This window comes from Zea mays, chromosome 9 (genome assembly GCF_902167145.1).
Source record: "Zea mays cultivar B73 chromosome 9, Zm-B73-REFERENCE-NAM-5.0, whole genome shotgun sequence".
Classification (NCBI taxonomy): Eukaryota; Viridiplantae; Streptophyta; class Magnoliopsida; order Poales; family Poaceae; genus Zea; species Zea mays.
This window is the reverse complement of record NC_050104.1, coordinates 19,120,010-19,141,104: the sequence shown is the minus strand read 5'-3', so window position 1 is coordinate 19,141,104 and position 21,095 is coordinate 19,120,010.

Below are 21,095 nucleotides of genomic sequence, written 5' to 3'. Positions count from 1 at the left end.
TCCGGATGTGCTCAGTGCCACAAATGGTGCTCAACGCATGCCCCTGCCTTTTGAAGAAGATAAGCGACCCAAAAGCACTGACACAGGTTAGAACTAACTCGATGTGATCACATCGGTTCTCTTAGGCATCTTGCCACATACTATGATGCTACTGCTTGAGGAAACACCCGTTTAGTGCCTTGGGCAAGTCTTTTGCCTTGTAATGTTTGCCACAATTAGGCGTTACCATATATTACCTATGTGATTTTGTAAGGGCCTTCCCAACTTGGCGACCACTTTCCAAACTTCCTTCTCTGCTCCTTAGTGGCAAGATGGTCTTCCATACCAGGTCTCCTACTTGGAATGACTTAGCCTTGACCTTATTGTTGTAAGCTTTGGCGACCATGATCTTGTCCTTCTCTATTTCTCCTAGAGCTATCACTCATTTGTCGGTCACTTCATCAATATTGTCTATTATTGAATTATAATAATCATCTATGGTTAGATTATTTTGTCTAGCGAACCTAACAACATTTAATCTTACCTCTACAGGCAACACTGCTTTCTTCCCATAAACAAGCTTAAATGGAGATACTTTAGTAGCACGATGTTTAGATATTCTACAAGCTCACAAAGCTTCAGACAAGACTTTATGCCAATGCTTAGGATGATCAAATATCTTCTTTTTTACAGGCTAATCAATGTCCTATTGCTAGACTCGGCCTGAGCATAATTTGGAGAAGAATTGAGCAACTTAATTCTATATGATTCAACAAACTCACACACCTCCTTTGAAATAAAAGAAGTCCCTTGGTTTGTGGTCAAAGTTTGAGGAATGCCAAATCTATGAATAATATGTTTAGTTATAAACTCAATTACCTCTCTGTGTGTCATGTTCTTCAGAGCAACGACTTCAGTCCATTTGGTAAAGTAGTTTGTGGCGACTAACACGAACCGATGCCCTTTTAATGATGAAGGGTGTATCTCTCCTATAAAGTCCAATACCCATCAAATCCCCATCCCCTAAAAGGCCAAGGTTTGATGATAGGATGTAATTCGGCTGTAGGGACCAATTGTAAGTTGCCAAATTTCTGACACACTTGACATCCTTTGTAGTATTTAAAACAATCAGCTATCATGTTAGGCCAATAGAAGCCAGATCTTCTTACTAACCATTTCATCTTCGGAGCCGATTGATGAGTACCACAAATCTCCTCATCTACTTCGATCATGGCTAATATAGCATCATCTGGGCCCAGTCATTTAAGCAGGACATTGTTGACAGTTCGACGGTAGAGTTTATCATCCATTAAAACATACTTAAAATTTATACGATGAACGTTCATGTCTGCCCCAACACTAGGATTTCGTAGGTAGTTAATTATAGGAGTCCTCCAATCAATTGCATCGGCTGCATTATCAGCCAAATCAATCAGGAGAACCTTCCCGACAACGTTGGATGGTCCAAACCCCATACCCGGATGGCCCAAACCTGCTGCGGATGGTCCGGCTTGTTAGCCCGAACGGTCCGCGACCTGAGGATCTGGCGCGACACCAGTTATCAGATTTTTGGTATTGTAAAAATTTCCCCCGCTTTATCCGATAAACTGATGTGCCTTGTGCTAAATTGTTAGCTCCACAATTCTTAACCCTGGATATGTGCCTAATGTTGAATTCTTCAAGAGAATGGATTATGCCCCAACATTTTTCAAGTTAACTATTTAGAGTACCATCTAAACATTGATACTCTTCCAATATCTACTGGACAACCAGCTGAGAATCACCAAACGCCCTCACATGCTTTACTCCCATACAGTTTAGAAGTTCCAAACCGAACAAAAGAACCTCATATTCGGCTCGATTGTTAGTGCAATAAGTTTTTAATCGGCTAGAGAAGTCGAAGGAAGCATTACTTGGCGACACAAGCACGATGTCAATTCCTTGTCCTTCGTTGCAAACCAATCCATCAAAATACAGAGTCCAGGGAGTAACAGTGAGACATGACATACCTAGTCTATGAGTATCATCAATCCGATGTTCTACAATAAAATCTGCTACGACCTGGTCCCTCATAGATTTTAACAGTTCATAGGCCAAGTCATATTCTATGAGTGCACAAGCCCATTTACCAATTCTACCACTCATGATTGGGTTTGGCAACATGTATTTGATCATATCGGTTTGACCAGAAACGGTGCAATGACTAGATAATAAATAACACCTACACTTGGTGCATGCATAAAACAGGTATAAGCATAACTTCTCAATGAAAGTGTACCTTGTTTCAGCATCTACTAGCCTCCGACTTAGGTAGGTTACCACGTGCTCCTTTCCTTCAGTCTCTTGCATCATAATAGCTCCAATAACTTTATCTTTGGCTATAATGTATAACTTGATTGACACTCCTGCTTGTGGTGCTTTAATATAGGAGCCAAAGACAGATACTTTCTAATAAGATCAAATGCTTCATGTTGTTTTGCCCCTAGGTGAATTAGGAATTATTTTTAAGCCGAAGGATATGAGTGAAGGCATCAATCTTTCTGGCTAGGTTAGAAATAAACATTCGTAAATAATTTACCTTGCTGAGGAACTTCTGCATCTCAAGCTTACAGGTTGGAACTCCCACATTCTGAATGGACTTAATGCCATCGGGATCTATGTCTATACCATGTTCATGAATAATAAATCCTAAGAACTTACCAGCCAACACCCCAAAAGCACATCTACGCGGGTTCATTTTTAGGCCGTACCGATGCATTTTATCAAAGGCTTTGTGTAGATCAGCCATACGAGAACCAAACTCAGCCGATTAGGAAACGTGCTAGACACATCTACCACGTCACACAAGAAACTTGCAAGTAAGAGATCATGGATCGTTACCACTAGACGTGCAGCGCAACAGAAGATGAGTTGGAGCGGCGATCCAACGTAGGCGCGCGTCGATGGAGAGGAAGTAGCCGATCACGTTTGTCTCCTCCTCCTTCGCAGTCTGCCAGCGCAGCAGTTGCAGCTGCGCCTCCACGTAGTCCACACGTATGGGGAAGGAACACCGTGTGCTGGTGTGCTAGCACCTTGTGCGCAGCGAGGGTCTCGCAACTAGGTATGAGGAAGGCGATGGCTAGGGTTTGCACATGTGGTGGAGAGCTCTAACCCTAGCCCCTTCCCGTATATTTATAGAGTGTGTTAATAGGTTGCAACCCGTTAAACCTCTAACCCCAATTGGGCCCTAATCTGAATTGTGTATGATTGCCTCTTGGGCATATCACTAACAATCTCCCACTTGCACTAGAGACAATCATATAGGCAAGTTCCAATGTTCCAACCACTTAGGTCTGTGACCCGTTAGGTTCATGTGCCACAAGTCAGTACCAGTACCAAGCAGGACATACTAACTCCTGAATGTACATTAAAATCATATCGACTGAACCTTGATACATTCACGTACTAATCCCTTTGCCGCATGATATCAGTCAAGCTCAAGGCAAGGTACGTGACATCCTTGTTATAGCTTAACCGTTCACTCGGTCAAATAGTGGATTCAATTCATGACTAACATTTAATCATTGTGATTAACTCATTAATCATATTGGCATAGCCATGCACTTTCCAATCCAACTATCTTGAGGGGCCTAGAGATATCTCTCCTGTTAACTAAGAGGGGCAAATCCCATTTTGATCCGCAAATATCCCATTCCATGCTTCATGGTACACCCGAAGACTCCTTTTATGACTACCCAGTTATGGCATAGTGATTGGGGTCCCAAAATGCACAACTACACATAGTGAGAAACAATGGTGATATAAGATCTAAGGATTTAGTAGGTGTATGTAACTTCGCCTGGCCCTCCTTGATCAGTGTAATACCCAGAATTTTAAATCATAAGAAGAGGTAATGACCTTGTGTGTATTGACTATACCTGCTATCACATGTGAATAAACATCATCCAAAAAGGGATTAAATAACCAAAGACACCTAGATAAATCATGCATCATGCCGAGTTTTATTTGATTGCGCATTTGCAAATAATAAAATAAATGTTTCATTAACAATGTATTAATGGATCCATGGAATTTAACCCCTAATTGGAAAACAAATCTCTAAAGAAAAGTGGAAAGGGAGAAGAGAGGTACAAAAGAGAAAATATATAAAATAAATATTATAAAAGTGATACTTGTATACTCAGATTATGTGAAATAATAAATCCACAGTGAATTGGAATTCAAAATTTGGAATTCAACAGAATTATGAATAAAAGAAAAACAGAAAATAAAAACAAAAGAAAAAGGGAAGGAAAGCTCAACTGGGCTCTAGACCTCATTTTCGACCCACCTGCTCATTTCCTGCTTCCCCGCACAGCCCACGAAGCCAACCTCACATGTGCGCTTAGCCCTGCGTGCGGGCCCTATCTGGCAGCCCCTTTGATCGCGCGTCACTGCCACGTGGGTCCGATGTGCTGGGTCGCTGACGGTGGGTCCAGTTCGTCGGATATCTCTTCCCCAGCTGTGATCCACGCAGCACAAAAATCCCAATCTGTTGCCACATGATCTCCGATTGTTTTGCTGGTGCCGATGCACCAAGCCACGGATGGTGGGTCCTGGCATCCAGGGGCTCTTCTACCGTGCGTATCTCGCTACGGACTCGGACTCGGTTGCTCAACGGTGCCAGCGCCATATCCGCGGGATTCGCGTCAACCAACGCCGCATCTGGGGCAGATCGAACGGAATCTCCATGCTAGCTTCTCGGGATCCTTGGCGCTTCTCTCTTCACCCTTTAGACTCGCTACGGGGTATATAAATCGCCCTGGCCGCTAAACCAAAGTTCGTCGCCGCCAGCGCTTACGATAGAGAAAGGGGGCCCTCTCTGCTATCCTGGGTTTGGGCAAGGCTTGGGCGTCGGTGTCGCGCTCTGGGTGTTCGTCGCGGATTCGCGCTCGTCGTGGTGGCAATCGGTGGTTCCGGGGATCATCAGTTCGGCGGCAATTCCTCGCCGTCGTTCGGTTCCAGCCGGGTGGTCGCGCGTAGCGTGGGCAGCCACAACCGTCACCTAATTCCTGGTAAATGAGCTTCCAACCTAATCGCCTTTGCAGTGTGTGCGTGTAGTACCGCGTAATTGCATTATGGTGTAGTATCGAGCTCGGTGGCCGTCGCCGGAGTAGTCCTCTGGCAGCGGGATGCGCCGTCGGGGAGAGGGGAACAGAGCAAGGAAGAAGGACGGCCCTCGGCCGTCGATCGTGTAGCGAACGACCACGATTAGAGGTAGAAATACCCCTTTACGTATTGTATCCCAACCGTTGACGCGAGATCGGACGGATGCGTGCTGATCTCGGCCAAATAAAATCTTGACCGTTGATGTAGATCGGAGGGGCGTGGTGGAGAGCGGGTTCAAGATCTAATCTCAACCGCGAGTGCGTGATCGTGCGGTTGAGATCCTTCGATACCCCTTCGTGATGTACACTTTGCTAAAGAGCCCTCGGGAAGCTCAGAAACCAACCCGCCGTCCTGGGGGCATTATTCACTGAGTCTAGGATAATTTACCAGTGGGTCCCTGCAGTTTCCTGTAATTGAGGCCCAGGCCAGAGAATTATAAAATCAGAGAAAACTTATTAGAAAAAGGATTTTTAGTGTGAAAATAAATCATAGAACTTGTTTAATTTGTAGAAAATTCATATGAACTCCAAATTGGTCCATTCCAGTTCCTAAATTTTTGTAATATTATTGCCTAACCATTAGTGCCTCTTTTTTAACATGAAAGATGATTTAAAATTTATCTAGCACTTAATCTTGTATTAAGCACATAAAACATTAGAAAATCCATAACTTAAAATCTATAACCCCAAATTTAATGATTCCAGTTCCTGTGATCTTATTTTAATGTCTAGATTATTACTGTGTATTTTATTTACATGCTTGGTGTAATGTTAATTTTGCCTATACAATGTTTGTTTGTATTGCTACGACTAGAGCGAGGACACGTGTCATCTGAAAAGCAAGTTGGTACCTGGATTCTCAAGTGCCAGGCAAGTTGTGCCCTTGATCACTTCTTTTTACCCAGTCATGTTCTGATTAATCATAATGATCTGCATAGGTTAATTTTGATGGGACCCAATAGGTTACCCCAGTTTGACTATCTTTAAACCTTGATTACCCCTGCACTTTTTGGGTAGTACCTGCTATTGCTTTATGTGGTTATGGGTATGGAGATACATTTTATTCATGATTATACTTTTATTATCAGTTGTTATTTACTGTTCATGATAAGATCATTATGTTAATGGGAACATGGAGAACCACCCGGGAAAACAGTGCTACCACAAGGGTTTATGGACGCCCTTGGCTGATTAATTAGGAAAGCTAGTGGAGGACTACCTTACCCGAAAGGGGCAAAGGGCAGTAGGGGAGTGGTCAGTGTAGGGAGGTCCTTGGTTGATTTTGCTGCGATGGCGGTCGGGCAAGAACCCTGCACTGGAGCTTCCTATAAACTGTAGCGGGTTTTCTGAAGCTAGTGGAACTTTGTAAAGGCCTCGTAGTAGTACCCTGCCTCGCTTCCTTGGTAGAGGTGTATGGAGTCTGATCAACTCTGTGGCAAATGGGTAACACGACTTGTGGGTAAAGATGCGCAACCTCTGCAGAGTGTAAAACTGGTATACTGGCCGTGCTCACGGTCATGAGCAGCTCGGACGCTCACATGATTAAATTATGGAACTTAAACTCAATTTGTCATATGCATTGCATCGCAAGTGAGGTTGTTACTTTTGTTCTACTACTTAATTGGGCTGGTATTTACTTATACTTAGTAATTGCTAATAAAATTTTGACCAACTTTAAAAGCAATGCTCAGCTCTAACCATCCTCTTTGGTAAGCCTTACACTTCACGTGAGCTCCCACCTTTGGCGAGTTCATACACATTATTCCCCACAACTTGTTGAGCGATGAACGTATGTGAGCTCACTCTTGCTGTCTCACACCCCCCCACAGGTCAAGAACAGGTACCGCAGGATGAGGCGCATGGAGGATGCTGCGATGAGTTCGTGAGAGGTCTAGGTCGTCGTCCCCCAGTCAACTTTGGGTTGCTGGACCGTTGTCTCCTTATAATGTAATTACTTAATTATTTTGTATAGAACTCCTGTTAAATAGTAAAGATGTGACATTCGATCTTGTGCCATGATTCATCATATGTGTGAGACTTGGTCCCAGCACACCTGGTGATTATGTTTGCGCCCGGGTTTTGGACCCCTAAAATCCGGGTGTGACAGAAGTGGTATCAGAGGAATGTTGACTGTAGGACGAAACCTAGATAGAACTGGACAACCATTGTCTACTTACCTTTGCTACTCTGATTCTTTTTCTAAACTTTCCTTAATCTTTCTCATCTAATTCCGCTTTACTCTGATTATTCTTACCTTTTCATTCTAAAGACAAATGTGGATTTCACACTTTGAAATCCTATGCCTAAAGTGACTTTAGGAATAGGAGACCTACTCTTAAGAACAAAAACAAAACTATTTTTATAGGTATTTGTATGCTTGAATGTTTGTTCTTATGATACTTGTTTGATTTGGATCTTTGATCGAGTGTGATTAGTTGTGGAGTAATGTCCACAATCACATCTGCATATACATATAGAAAAAAAAACGGTTATAAAAATATCTAAATGAACTAGGTTATCCCTCATCAAAGAATCTAGCCTAGCAAAATCCATCTTATCTTGAAAAAGTCTATCCTACACTCATAGATCCATCTTATCCTAAAAAAATAGATTCTCATCTTATCTTAAAAAGATTTATCTTATCCTAATAGATCTATCTGACCTCAAAAGATTCTACCTTATCCTTATGGATTCACCTTACCCCCATAAGCATATTTCTCCCACGCTAGTGTAACAACCATGATCTAGCCTAAAATAAATAAGATCTTATCTAGTCAAACTAGTCACACCAATCTAACCTAGATCTGATCTAATCTAAAGTGACTTATCAAACATGTTAGATAATACTGATGAAATAGATTAGACTCTACTCCTATAGAACGAGTCTTAACTTAGTTCACCCTGCACTAAATTAAGAATGACAGATCGACTTGGCCATATGCAACTACCTTAACCATCCAATAGTTGCATAACCCCACAATTTTAACCTAGCAAGAGATTCTAACCTACCTACACCATACAATCCATCCTACTCACATATGTCCTAGCCATATGTCCTTAACTCGGATGACAACTCCAAGAAATAAAGGCCAAAGAAGACCAACCATGTCAAAGAAGGATAAGCATCAACTCAAGACTTCAAAGATCAAGTTGAATCGCCAGCGGAATCAAGATCCATAGTTTAGGATGAAGTCTTTCCTTATTATACCCTTGCCACAACCTCTACTTGCCATAACTGTACCTGACCAAATGTATATCTAGACATACAATATTCATATCATCTACTAACTGTTAAACAAAAAACTTGAACAAAACTTTGATTCCCAAAACCAAATGAGAAACTAAAATTCTAGACCAAACCTATTATATCCCTTTTCTTACAAATCTCGAGGACGAGATTATTTTTAAGGGGGGTAGGATTTGTAATACCCAGAATTTTAAATCATAAGAAGAGGTAATGACCTTGTGTGTATTGACTATACCTGCTATCACATGTGAATAAACATCATCCAAAAAGGGATTAAATAACCAAAGACACCTAGATAAATCATGCATCATGCCGAGTTTTATTTGATTGCGCATTTGCAAATAATAAAATAAATGTTTCATTAACAATGTGCTAATGGATCCATGGAATTTAACCCCTAATTGGAAAACAAATCTCTAAAGAAAAGTGGAAAGGGAGAAGAGAGGTACTAAAGAGAAAATATATAAAATAAATATTATAAAAGTGATACTTGTATACTCAGATTATGTGAAATAATAAATCCACAGTGAATTGGAATTCAAAATTTGGAATTCAACAGAATTATGAATAAAAGAAAAACAGAAAATAAAAACAAAAGAAAAAGGGAAGGAAAGCTCAACTGGGCTCTAGACCTCATTTTCGGCCCACCTGCTCATTTCCTGCTTCCCCGCACAGCCCACGAAGCCAACCTCACATGTGCGCTTAGCCCTGCGTGCGGGCCCTATCTGGCAGCCCCTTTGATCGCGCGTCACTGCCACGTGGGTCCGATGTGCTGGGTCGCTGACGGTGGGTCCAGTTCGTCGGATATCTCTTCCCCAGCTGTGATCCACGCAGCACAAAAATCCCAATCTGTTGCCGCATGATCTCCGATTGTTTTGCTGGTGCCGATGCACCAAGCCACGGATGGTGGGTCCTGGCATCCAGGGGCTCTTCTATCGTGCGTATCTCGCTACGGACTCGGACTCGGTTGCTCAACGGTGCCAGCGCCATATCCGCGGGATTCGCGTCAACCAACGCCGCATCTGGGGCAGATCGAACGGAATCTCCATGCTAGCTTCTCGGGATCCTTGGCGCTTCTCTCTTCACCCTTTAGACTCGCTCCGGGGTATATAAATCGCCCTGGCCGCTAAACCAAAGTTCGTCTCCGCCAGCGCTTACGATAGAGAAAGGGGGCCCTCTCTGTCATCCTGGGTTTGGGCAAGGCTTGGGCGTCGGTGTCGCGCTCTGGGTGTTCGTCGCGGATTCGCGCTCGTCGTGGTGGCAACCGGTGGTTCCGGGGATCATCAGTTCGGCGGCAATTCCTCGCCGTCGTTCGGTTCCAGCCGGGTGGTCGCGCGTAGCGTGGGCAGCCACAACCGTCACCTAATTCCTGGTAAATGAGCTTCCAACCTAATCGCCTTTGCAGTGTGTGCGTGTAGTACCGCATAATTGCATTATGGTGTAGTATCGAGCTCGGTGGCCGTCGCCGGAGTAGTCCTCTGGCAGCGGGATGCGCCGTCGGGGAGAGGGGAACAGAGCAAGGAAGAAGGACGGCCCTCGGCCGTCGATCGTGTAGCGAACGACCACGATTAGAGGTAGAAATACCCCTTTACGTATTGTATCCCAACCGTTGACGCGAGATCGGACGGATGCATGCTGATCTCGGCCAAATAAAATCTTGACCGTTGATGTAGATCGGAGGGGCGTGGTGGAGAGCGGGTTCAAGATCTAATCTCAACCGCGAGTGCGTGATCGTGCGGTTGAGATCCTTCGATACCCCTTCGTGATGTACACTTTGCTAAAGAGCCCTCGGGAAGCTCAGAAACCAACCCGCCGTCCTGGGGGCATTATTCACTGAGTCTAGGATAATTTACCAGTGGGTCCCTGCAGTTTCCTGTAATTGAGGCCCAGACCAGAGAATTATAAAATCAGAGAAAAATTATTAGAAAAAGGATTTTTAGTGTGAAAATAAATCATAGAACTTGTTTAATTTGTAGAAAATTCATATGAACTCCAAATTGGTCCATTCTAGTTCCTAAATTTTTGTAATATTATTGCCTAACCATTAGTGCCTCTGTTTTAAAATGAAAGATGATTTAAAATTTATCTAGCACTTAATCTTGTATTAAGCACATAAAACATTAGAAAATCCATAACTTAAAATCTATAACCCCAAATTTAATGATTCCAGTTCCTGTGATCTTATTTTAATGTCTAGATTATTACTGTGTATTTTATTTACATGCTTGGTGTAATGTTAATTTTGCCTATACAATGTTTGTTTGTATTGCTACGACTAGAGCGAGGACACGTGTCATCTGAAAAGCAAGTTGGTACCTGGATTCTCAAGTGCCAGGCAAGTTGTGCCCTTGATCACTTCTTTTTACCCAGTCATGTTCTGATTAATCATAATGATCTGCATAGGTTAATTTTGATGGGACCCAATAGGTTACCCCAGTTTGACTATCTTTAAACCTTGATTACCCCTGCACTTTTTGGGTAGTACCTGCTATTGCTTTATGTGGTTATGGGTATGGAGATACATTTTATTCATGATTATACTTTTATTATCAGTTGTTATTTACTGTTCATGATAAGATCATTATGTTAATGGGAACATGGAGAACCACCCGGGAAAACAGTGCTACCACAAGGGTTTATGGACGCCCTTGGCTGATTAATTAGGAAAGCTAGTGGAGGACTACCTTACCCGAAAGGGGCAAAGGGCAGTAGGGGAGTGGTCAGTGTAGGGAGGTCCTTGGTTGATTTTGCTGCGATGGCGGTCAGGCAAGAACCCTGCACTGGAGCTTCCTATAAACTGTAGCGGGTTTTCTGAAGCTAGTGGAACTTTGTAAAGGCCTCGTAGTAGTACCCTGCCTCGCTTCCTTGGTAGAGGTGTATGGAGTCTGATCAACTCTGTGGCAAATGGGTAACACGACTTGTGGGTAAAGATGCGCAACCTCTGCAGAGTGTAAAACTGGTATACTGGCCGTGCTCACGGTCATGAGCAGCTCGGACGCTCACATGATTAAATTATGGAACTTAAACTCAATTTGTCATATGCATTGCATCGCAGGTGAGGTTGTTACTTTTGTTCTACTACTTAATTGGGCTGGTATTTACTTATACTTAGTAATTGCTAATAAAATTTTGACCAACTTTAAAAGCAATGCTCAGCTCTAACCATCCTCTTTGGTAAGCCTTACACTTCACGTGAGCTCCCACCTTTGGCGAGTTCATACACATTATTCCCCACAACTTGTTGAGCGATGAACGTATGTGAGCTCACTCTTGCTGTCTCACACCCCCCCACAGGTCAAGAACAGGTACCGCAGGATGAGGCGCATGGAGGATGCTGCGATGAGTTCGTGAGAGGTCTAGGTCGTCGTCCCCCAGTCAACTTTGGGTTGCTGGACCGTTGTCTCCTTATAATGTAATTACTTAATTATTTTGTATAGAACTCCTGTTAAATAGTAAAGATGTGACATTCGATCTTGTGCCATGATTCATCATATGTGTGAGACTTGGTCCCAGCACACCTGGTGATTATGTTTGCGCCCGGGTTTTGGACCCCTAAAATCCGGGTGTGACAGAAGTGGTATCAGAGGAATGTTGACTGTAGGACGAAACCTAGATAGAACTGGACAACCATTGTCTACTTACCTTTGCTACTCTGATTCTTTTTCTAAACTTTCCTTAATCTTTCTCATCTAATTCCGCTTTACTCTGATTATTCTTACCTTTTCATTCTAAAGACAAATGTGGATTTCACACTTTGAAATCCTATGCCTAAAGTGACTTTAGGAATAGGAGACCTACTCTTAAGAACAAAAACAAAACTATTTTTATAGGTATTTGTATGCTTGAATGTTTGTTCTTATGATACTTGTTTGATTTGGATCTTTGATCGAGTGTGATTAGTTGTGGAGTAATGTCCACAATCACATCTGCATATACATATAGAAAAAAAACGGTTATAAAAATATCTAAATGAACTAGGTTATCCCTCATCAAAGAATCTAGCCTAGCAAAATCCATCTTATCTTGAAAAAGTCTATCCTACACTCATAGATCCATCTTATCCTAAAAAAATAGATTCTCATCTTATCTTAAAAAGATTTATCTTATCCTAATAGATCTATCTGACCTCAAAAGATTCTACCTTATCCTTATGGATTCACCTTACCCCCATAAGCATATTTCTCCCACGCTAGTGTAACAACCATGATCTAGCCTAAAATAAATAAGATCTTATCTAGTCAAACTAGTCACACCAATCTAACCTAGATCTGATCTAATCTAAAGTGACTTATCAAACATGTTAGATAATACTGATGAAATAGATTAGACTCTACTCCTATAGAACGGGTCTTAACTTAGTTCACCCTGCACTAAATTAAGAATGACAGATCGACTTGGCCATATGCAACTACCTTAACCATCCAATAGTTGCATAACCCCACAATTTTAACCTAGCAAGAGATTCTAACCTACCTACACCATACAATCCATCCTACTCACATATGTCCTAGCCATATGTCCTTAACTCGGATGACAACTCCAAGAAATAAAGGCCAAAGAAGACCAACCATGTCAAAGAAGGATAAGCATCAACTCAAGACTTCAAAGATCAAGTTGAATCGCCAGCGGAATCAAGATCCATAGTTTAGGATGAAGTCTTTCCTTATTATACCCTTGCCACAACCTCTACTTGCCATAACTGTACCTGACCAAATGTATATCTAGACATACAATATTCATATCATCTACTAACTGTTAAACAAAAAACTTGAACAAAACTTTGATTCCCAAAACCAAATGAGAAACTAAAATTCTAGACCAAACCTATTATATCCCTTTTCTTACAAATCTCGAGGACGAGATTATTTTTAAGGGGGGTAGGATTTGTAATACCCAGAATTTTAAATCATAAGAAGAGGTAATGACCTTGTGTGTATTGACTATACCTGCTATCACATGTGAATAAACATCATCCAAAAAGGGATTAAATAACCAAAGACACCTAGATAAATCATGCATCATGCCGAGTTTTATTTGATTGCGCATTTGCAAATAATAAAATAAATGTTTCATTAACAATGTGCTAATGGATCCATGGAATTTAACCCCTAATTGGAAAACAAATCTCTAAAGAAAAGTGGAAAGGGAGAAGAGAGGTACTAAAGAGAAAATATATAAAATAAATATTATAAAAGTGATACTTGTATACTCAGATTATGTGAAATAATAAATCCACAGTGAATTGGAATTCAAAATTTGGAATTCAACAGAATTATGAATAAAAGAAAAACAGAAAATAAAAACAAAAGAAAAAGGGAAGGAAAGCTCAACTGGGCTCTAGACCTCATTTTCGGCCCACCTGCTCATTTCCTGCTTCCCCGCACAGCCCACGAAGCCAACCTCACATGTGCGCTTAGCCCTGCGTGCGGGCCCTATCTGGCAGCCCCTTTGATCGCGCGTCACTGCCACGTGGGTCCGATGTGCTGGGTCGCTGACGGTGGGTCCAGTTCGTCGGATATCTCTTCCCCAGCTGTGATCCACGCAGCACAAAAATCCCAATCTGTTGCCGCATGATCTCCGATTGTTTTGCTGGTGCCGATGCACCAAGCCACGGATGGTGGGTCCTGGCATCCAGGGGCTCTTCTATCGTGCGTATCTCGCTACGGACTCGGACTCGGTTGCTCAACGGTGCCAGCGCCATATCCGCGGGATTCGCGTCAACCAACGCCGCATCTGGGGCAGATCGAACGGAATCTCCATGCTAGCTTCTCGGGATCCTTGGCGCTTCTCTCTTCACCCTTTAGACTCGCTCCGGGGTATATAAATCGCCCTGGCCGCTAAACCAAAGTTCGTCTCCGCCAGCGCTTACGATAGAGAAAGGGGGCCCTCTCTGTCATCCTGGGTTTGGGCAAGGCTTGGGCGTCGGTGTCACGCTCTGGGTGTTCGTCGCGGATTCGCGCTCGTCGTGGTGGCAACCGGTGGTTCCGGGGATCATCAGTTCGGCGGCAATTCCTCGCCGTCGTTCGGTTCCAGCCGGGTGGTCGCGCGTAGCGTGGGCAGCCACAACCGTCACCTAATTCCTGGTAAATGAGCTTCCAACCTAATCGCCTTTGCAGTGTGTGCGTGTAGTACCGCATAATTGCATTATGGTGTAGTATCGAGCTCGGTGGCCGTCGCCGGAGTAGTCCTCTGGCAGCGGGATGCGCCGTCGGGGAGAGGGGAACAGAGCAAGGAAGAAGGACGGCCCTCGGCCGTCGATCGTGTAGCGAACGACCACGATTAGAGGTAGAAATACCCCTTTACGTATTGTATCCCAACCGTTGACGCGAGATCGGACGGATGCATGCTGATCTCGGCCAAATAAAATCTTGACCGTTGATGTAGATCGGAGGGGCGTGGTGGAGAGCGGGTTCAAGATCTAATCTCAACCGCGAGTGCGTGATCGTGCGGTTGAGATCCTTCGATACCCCTTCGTGATGTACACTTTGCTAAAGAGCCCTCGGGAAGCTCAGAAACCAACCCGCCGTCCTGGGGGCATTATTCACTGAGTCTAGGATAATTTACCAGTGGGTCCCTGCAGTTTCCTGTAATTGAGGCCCAGACCAGAGAATTATAAAATCAGAGAAAAATTATTAGAAAAAGGATTTTTAGTGTGAAAATAAATCATAGAACTTGTTTAATTTGTAGAAAATTCATATGAACTCCAAATTGGTCCATTCTAGTTCCTAAATTTTTGTAATATTATTGCCTAACCATTAGTGCCTCTGTTTTAAAATGAAAGATGATTTAAAATTTATCTAGCACTTAATCTTGTATTAAGCACATAAAACATTAGAAAATCCATAACTTAAAATCTATAACCCCAAATTTAATGATTCCAGTTCCTGTGATCTTATTTTAATGTCTAGATTATTACTGTGTATTTTATTTACATGCTTGGTGTAATGTTAATTTTGCCTATACAATGTTTGTTTGTATTGCTACGACTAGAGCGAGGACACGTGTCATCTGAAAAGCAAGTTGGTACCTGGATTCTCAAGTGCCAGGCAAGTTGTGCCCTTGATCACTTCTTTTTACCCAGTCATGTTCTGATTAATCATAATGATCTGCATAGGTTAATTTTGATGGGACCCAATAGGTTACCCCAGTTTGACTATCTTTAAACCTTGATTACCCCTGCACTTTTTGGGTAGTACCTGCTATTGCTTTATGTGGTTATGGGTATGGAGATACATTTTATTCATGATTATACTTTTATTATCAGTTGTTATTTACTGTTCATGATAAGATCATTATGTTAATGGGAACATGGAGAACCACCCGGGAAAACAGTGCTACCACAAGGGTTTATGGACGCCCTTGGCTGATTAATTAGGAAAGCTAGTGGAGGACTACCTTACCCGAAAGGGGCAAAGGGCAGTAGGGGAGTGGTCAGTGTAGGGAGGTCCTTGGTTGATTTTGCTGCGATGGCGGTCAGGCAAGAACCCTGCACTGGAGCTTCCTATAAACTGTAGCGGGTTTTCTGAAGCTAGTGGAACTTTGTAAAGGCCTCGTAGTAGTACCCTGCCTCGCTTCCTTGGTAGAGGTGTATGGAGTCTGATCAACTCTGTGGCAAATGGGTAACACGACTTGTGGGTAAAGATGCGCAACCTCTGCAGAGTGTAAAACTGGTATACTGGCCGTGCTCACGGTCATGAGCAGCTCGGACGCTCACATGATTAAATTATGGAACTTAAACTCAATTTGTCATATGCATTGCATCGCAGGTGAGGTTGTTACTTTTGTTCTACTACTTAATTGGGCTGGTATTTACTTATACTTAGTAATTGCTAATAAAATTTTGACCAACTTTAAAAGCAATGCTCAGCTCTAACCATCCTCTTTGGTAAGCCTTACACTTCACGTGAGCTCCCACCTTTGGCGAGTTCATACACATTATTCCCCACAACTTGTTGAGCGATGAACGTATGTGAGCTCACTCTTGCTGTCTCACACCCCCCCACAGGTCAAGAACAGGTACCGCAGGATGAGGCGCATGGAGGATGCTGCGATGAGTTCGTGAGAGGTCTAGGTCGTCGTCCCCCAGTCAACTTTGGGTTGCTGGACCGTTGTCTCCTTATAATGTAATTACTTAATTATTTTGTATAGAACTCCTGTTAAATAGTAAAGATGTGACATTCGATCTTGTGCCATGATTCATCATATGTGTGAGACTTGGTCCCAGCACACCTGGTGATTATGTTTGCGCCCGGGTTTTGGACCCCTAAAATCCGGGTGTGACAGAAGTGGTATCAGAGGAATGTTGACTGTAGGACGAAACCTAGATAGAACTGGACAACCATTGTCTACTTACCTTTGCTACTCTGATTCTTTTTCTAAACTTTCCTTAATCTTTCTCATCTAATTCCGCTTTACTCTGATTATTCTTACCTTTTCATTCTAAAGACAAATGTGGATTTCACACTTTGAAATCCTATGCCTAAAGTGACTTTAGGAATAGGAGACCTACTCTTAAGAACAAAAACAAAACTATTTTTATAGGTATTTGTATGCTTGAATGTTTGTTCTTATGATACTTGTTTGATTTGGATCTTTGATCGAGTGTGATTAGTTGTGGAGTAATGTCCACAATCACATCTGCATATACATATAGAAAAAAAACGGTTATAAAAATATCTAAATGAACTAGGTTATCCCTCATCAAAGAATCTAGCCTAGCAAAATCCATCTTATCTTGAAAAAGTCTATCCTACACTCATAGATCCATCTTATCCTAAAAAAATAGATTCTCATCTTATCTTAAAAAGATTTATCTTATCCTAATAGATCTATCTGACCTCAAAAGATTCTACCTTATCCTTATGGATTCACCTTACCCCCATAAGCATATTTCTCCCACGCTAGTGTAACAACCATGATCTAGCCTAAAATAAATAAGATCTTATCTAGTCAAACTAGTCACACCAATCTAACCTAGATCTGATCTAATCTAAAGTGACTTATCAAACATGTTAGATAATACTGATGAAATAGATTAGACTCTACTCCTATAGAACGGGTCTTAACTTAGTTCACCCTGCACTAAATTAAGAATGACAGATCGACTTGGCCATATGCAACTACCTTAACCATCCAATAGTTGCATAACCCCACAATTTTAACCTAGCAAGAGATTCTAACCTACCTACACCATACAATCCATCCTACTCACATATGTCCTAGCCATATGTCCTTAACTCGGATGACAACTCCAAGAAATAAAGGCCAAAGAAGACCAACCATGTCAAAGAAGGATAAGCATCAACTCAAGACTTCAAAGATCAAGTTGAATCGCCAGCGGAATCAAGATCCATAGTTTAGGATGAAGTCTTTCCTTATTATACCCTTGCCACAACCTCTACTTGCCATAACTGTACCTGACCAAATGTATATCTAGACATACAATATTCATATCATCTACTAACTGTTAAACAAAAAACTTGAACAAAACTTTGATTCCCAAAACCAAATGAGAAACTAAAATTCTAGACCAAACCTATTATATCCCTTTTCTTACAAATCTCGAGGACGAGATTATTTTTAAGGGGGGTAGGATTTGTAATACCCAGAATTTTAAATCATAAGAAGAGGTAATGACCTTGTGTGTATTGACTATACCTGCTATCACATGTGAATAAACATCATCCAAAAAGGGATTAAATAACCAAAGACACCTAGATAAATCATGCATCATGCCGAGTTTTATTTGATTGCGCATTTGCAAATAATAAAATAAATGTTTCATTAACAATGTGCTAATGGATCCATGGAATTTAACCCCTAATTGGAAAACAAATCTCTAAAGAAAAGTGGAAAGGGAGAAGAGAGGTACTAAAGAGAAAATATATAAAATAAATATTATAAAAGTGATACTTGTATACTCAGATTATGTGAAATAATAAATCCACAGTGAATTGGAATTCAAAATTTGGAATTCAACAGAATTATGAATAAAAGAAAAACAGAAAATAAAAACAAAAGAAAAAGGGAAGGAAAGCTCAACTGGGCTCTAGACCTCATTTTCGGCCCACCTGCTCATTTCCTGCTTCCCCGCACAGCCCACAAAGCCAACCTCACATGTGCGCTTAGCCCTGCGTGCAGGCCCTATCTGGCAGCCCCTTTGATCGCGCGTCACTGCCACGTGGGTCCGATGTGCTGGGTCGCTGACGGTGGGTCCAGTTCGTCGGATATCTCTTCCCCAGCTGTGATCCACGCAGCACAAAAATCCCAATCTGTTGCCGCATGATCTCCGATTGTTTTGCTGGTGCCGATGCACCAAGCCACGGATGGTGGGTCCTGGCATCCAGGGGCTCTTCTACCGTGCGTATCTCGCTACGGACTCGGACTCGGTTGCTCAACGGTGCCAGCGCCATATCCGCGGGATTCGCGTCAACCAACGCCGCATCTGGGGCAGATCGAACGGAATCTCCATGCTAGCTTCTCGGGATCCTTGGCGCTTCTCTCTTCACCCTTTAGACTCGCTCCGGGGTATATAAATCGCCCTGGCCGCTAAACCAAAGTTCGTCTCCGCCAGCGCTTACGATAGAGAAAGGGGGCCCTCTCTGTCATCCTGGGTTTGGGCAAGGCTTGGGCGTCGGTGTCGCGCTCTGGGTGTTCGTCGCGGATTCGCGCTCGTCGTGGTGGCAACCGGTGGTTCCGGGGATCATCAGTTCGGCGGCAATTCCTCGCCGTCGTTCGGTTCCAGCCGGGTGGTCGCGCGTAGCGTGGGCAGCCACAACCGTCACCTAATTCCTGGTAAATGAGCTTCCAACCTAATCGCCTTTGCAGTGTGTGCGTGTAGTACCGCATAATTGCATTATGGTGTAGTATCGAGCTCGGTGGCCGTCGCCGGAGTAGTCCTCGGCCGTCGATCGTGTAGCGAACGACCACGATTAGAGGTAGAAATACCCCTTTACGTATTGTATCCCAACCGTTGACGCGAGATCGGACGGATGCATGCTGATCTCGGCCAAATAAAATCTTGACCGTTGATGTAGATCGGAGGGGCGTGGTGGAGAGCGGGTTCAAGATCTAATCTCAACCGCGAGTGCGTGATCGTGCGGTTGAGATCCTTCGATACCCCTTCGTGATGTACACTTTGCTAAAGAGCCCTCGGGAAGCTCAGAAACCAACCCGCCGTCCAGGGGGCATTATTCACCGAGTCTAGGATAATTTACCAGTGGGTCCCTGCAGTTTCCTGTAATTGAGGCCCAGGCCAGAGAATTATAAAATCAGAGAAAAATTATTAGAAAAAGGATTTTTAGTGTGAAAATAAATCATAGAACTTGTTTAATTTGTAGAAAATTCATATGAACTCCAAATTGGTCCATTCCAGTTCCTAAATTTTTGTAATATTATTGCCTAACCATTAGTGCCTCTGTTTTAAAATGAAAGATGATTTAAAATTTATCTAGCACTTAATCTTGTATTAAGCACATAAAACATTAGAAAATCCATAACTTAAAATCTATAACCCCAAATTTAATGATTCCAGTTCCTGTGATCTTATTTTAATGTCTAGATTATTACTGTGTATTTTATTTACATGCTTGGTGTAATGTTAATTTTGCCTATACAATGTTTGTTTGTATTGCTACGACTAGAGCGAGGACACGTGTCATCTGAAAAGCAAGTTGGTACCTGGATTCTCAAGTGCCAGGCAAGTTGTGCCCTTGATCACTTCTTTTTACTCAGTCATGTTCTGATTAATCATAATGATCTGCATAGGTTAATTTTGATGGGACCCAATAGGTTACCCCAGTTTGACTATCTTTATACCTTGATTACCCCTGCACTTTTTGGGTAGTACCTGCTATTGCTTTATGTGGTTATGGGTATGGAGATACATTTTATTCATGATTATACTTTTATTATCAGTTGTTATTTACTGTTCATGATAAGATCATTATGTTAATGGGAACATGGAGAACCAGCTGGGAAAACAGTGCTACCACAAGGGTTTATGGACGCCCTTGGCTGATTAATTAGGAAAGCTAGTGGAGGACTACCTTACCCGAAAAGGGCAAGGGCAGTAGGGGAGTGGTCAGTGTAGGGAGGTCCTTGGTTGATTTTGCTGCGATGGCGGTCAGGCAAGAACCCTGCACTGGAGCTTCCTATAAACTGTAGCGGGTTTTCTGAAGCTAGTGGAACTTTGTAAAGGCCTCGTAGTGGTACCCTGCCTCGCTTCCTTGGTAGAGGTGTATGGAGTCTGATCAACTCTGTGGCAAATGGGTAACACGACTTGTGGGTAAAGATGCGCAACCTCTGCAGAGTGTAAAACTGGTATACTAGCCGTGCTCACGGTCATGAGCGGCTCGGACACTCACATGATTAAATTATGGAACTTAAACTCAATTTGTCATATGCATTGCATCGCAGGTGAGGTTGTTACTTTTGTTCTACTACTTAATTGGGCTGGTATTTACTTATACTTAGTAATTGCTAATAAAATTTTGACCAACTTTAAAAGCAATGCTCAGCTCTAACCATCCTCTTTGGTAAGCCTTACACTTCACGTGAGCTCCCACCTTTGGCGAGTTTATACACATTATTCCCCACAACTTGTTGAGCGATGAACGTATGTGAGCTCACTCTTGCTGTCTCACACCCCCCACAGGTCAAGAACAGGTACCGCAGGATGAGGCGCATGGAGGATGCTGCGATGAGTTCGTGAGAGGTCTAGG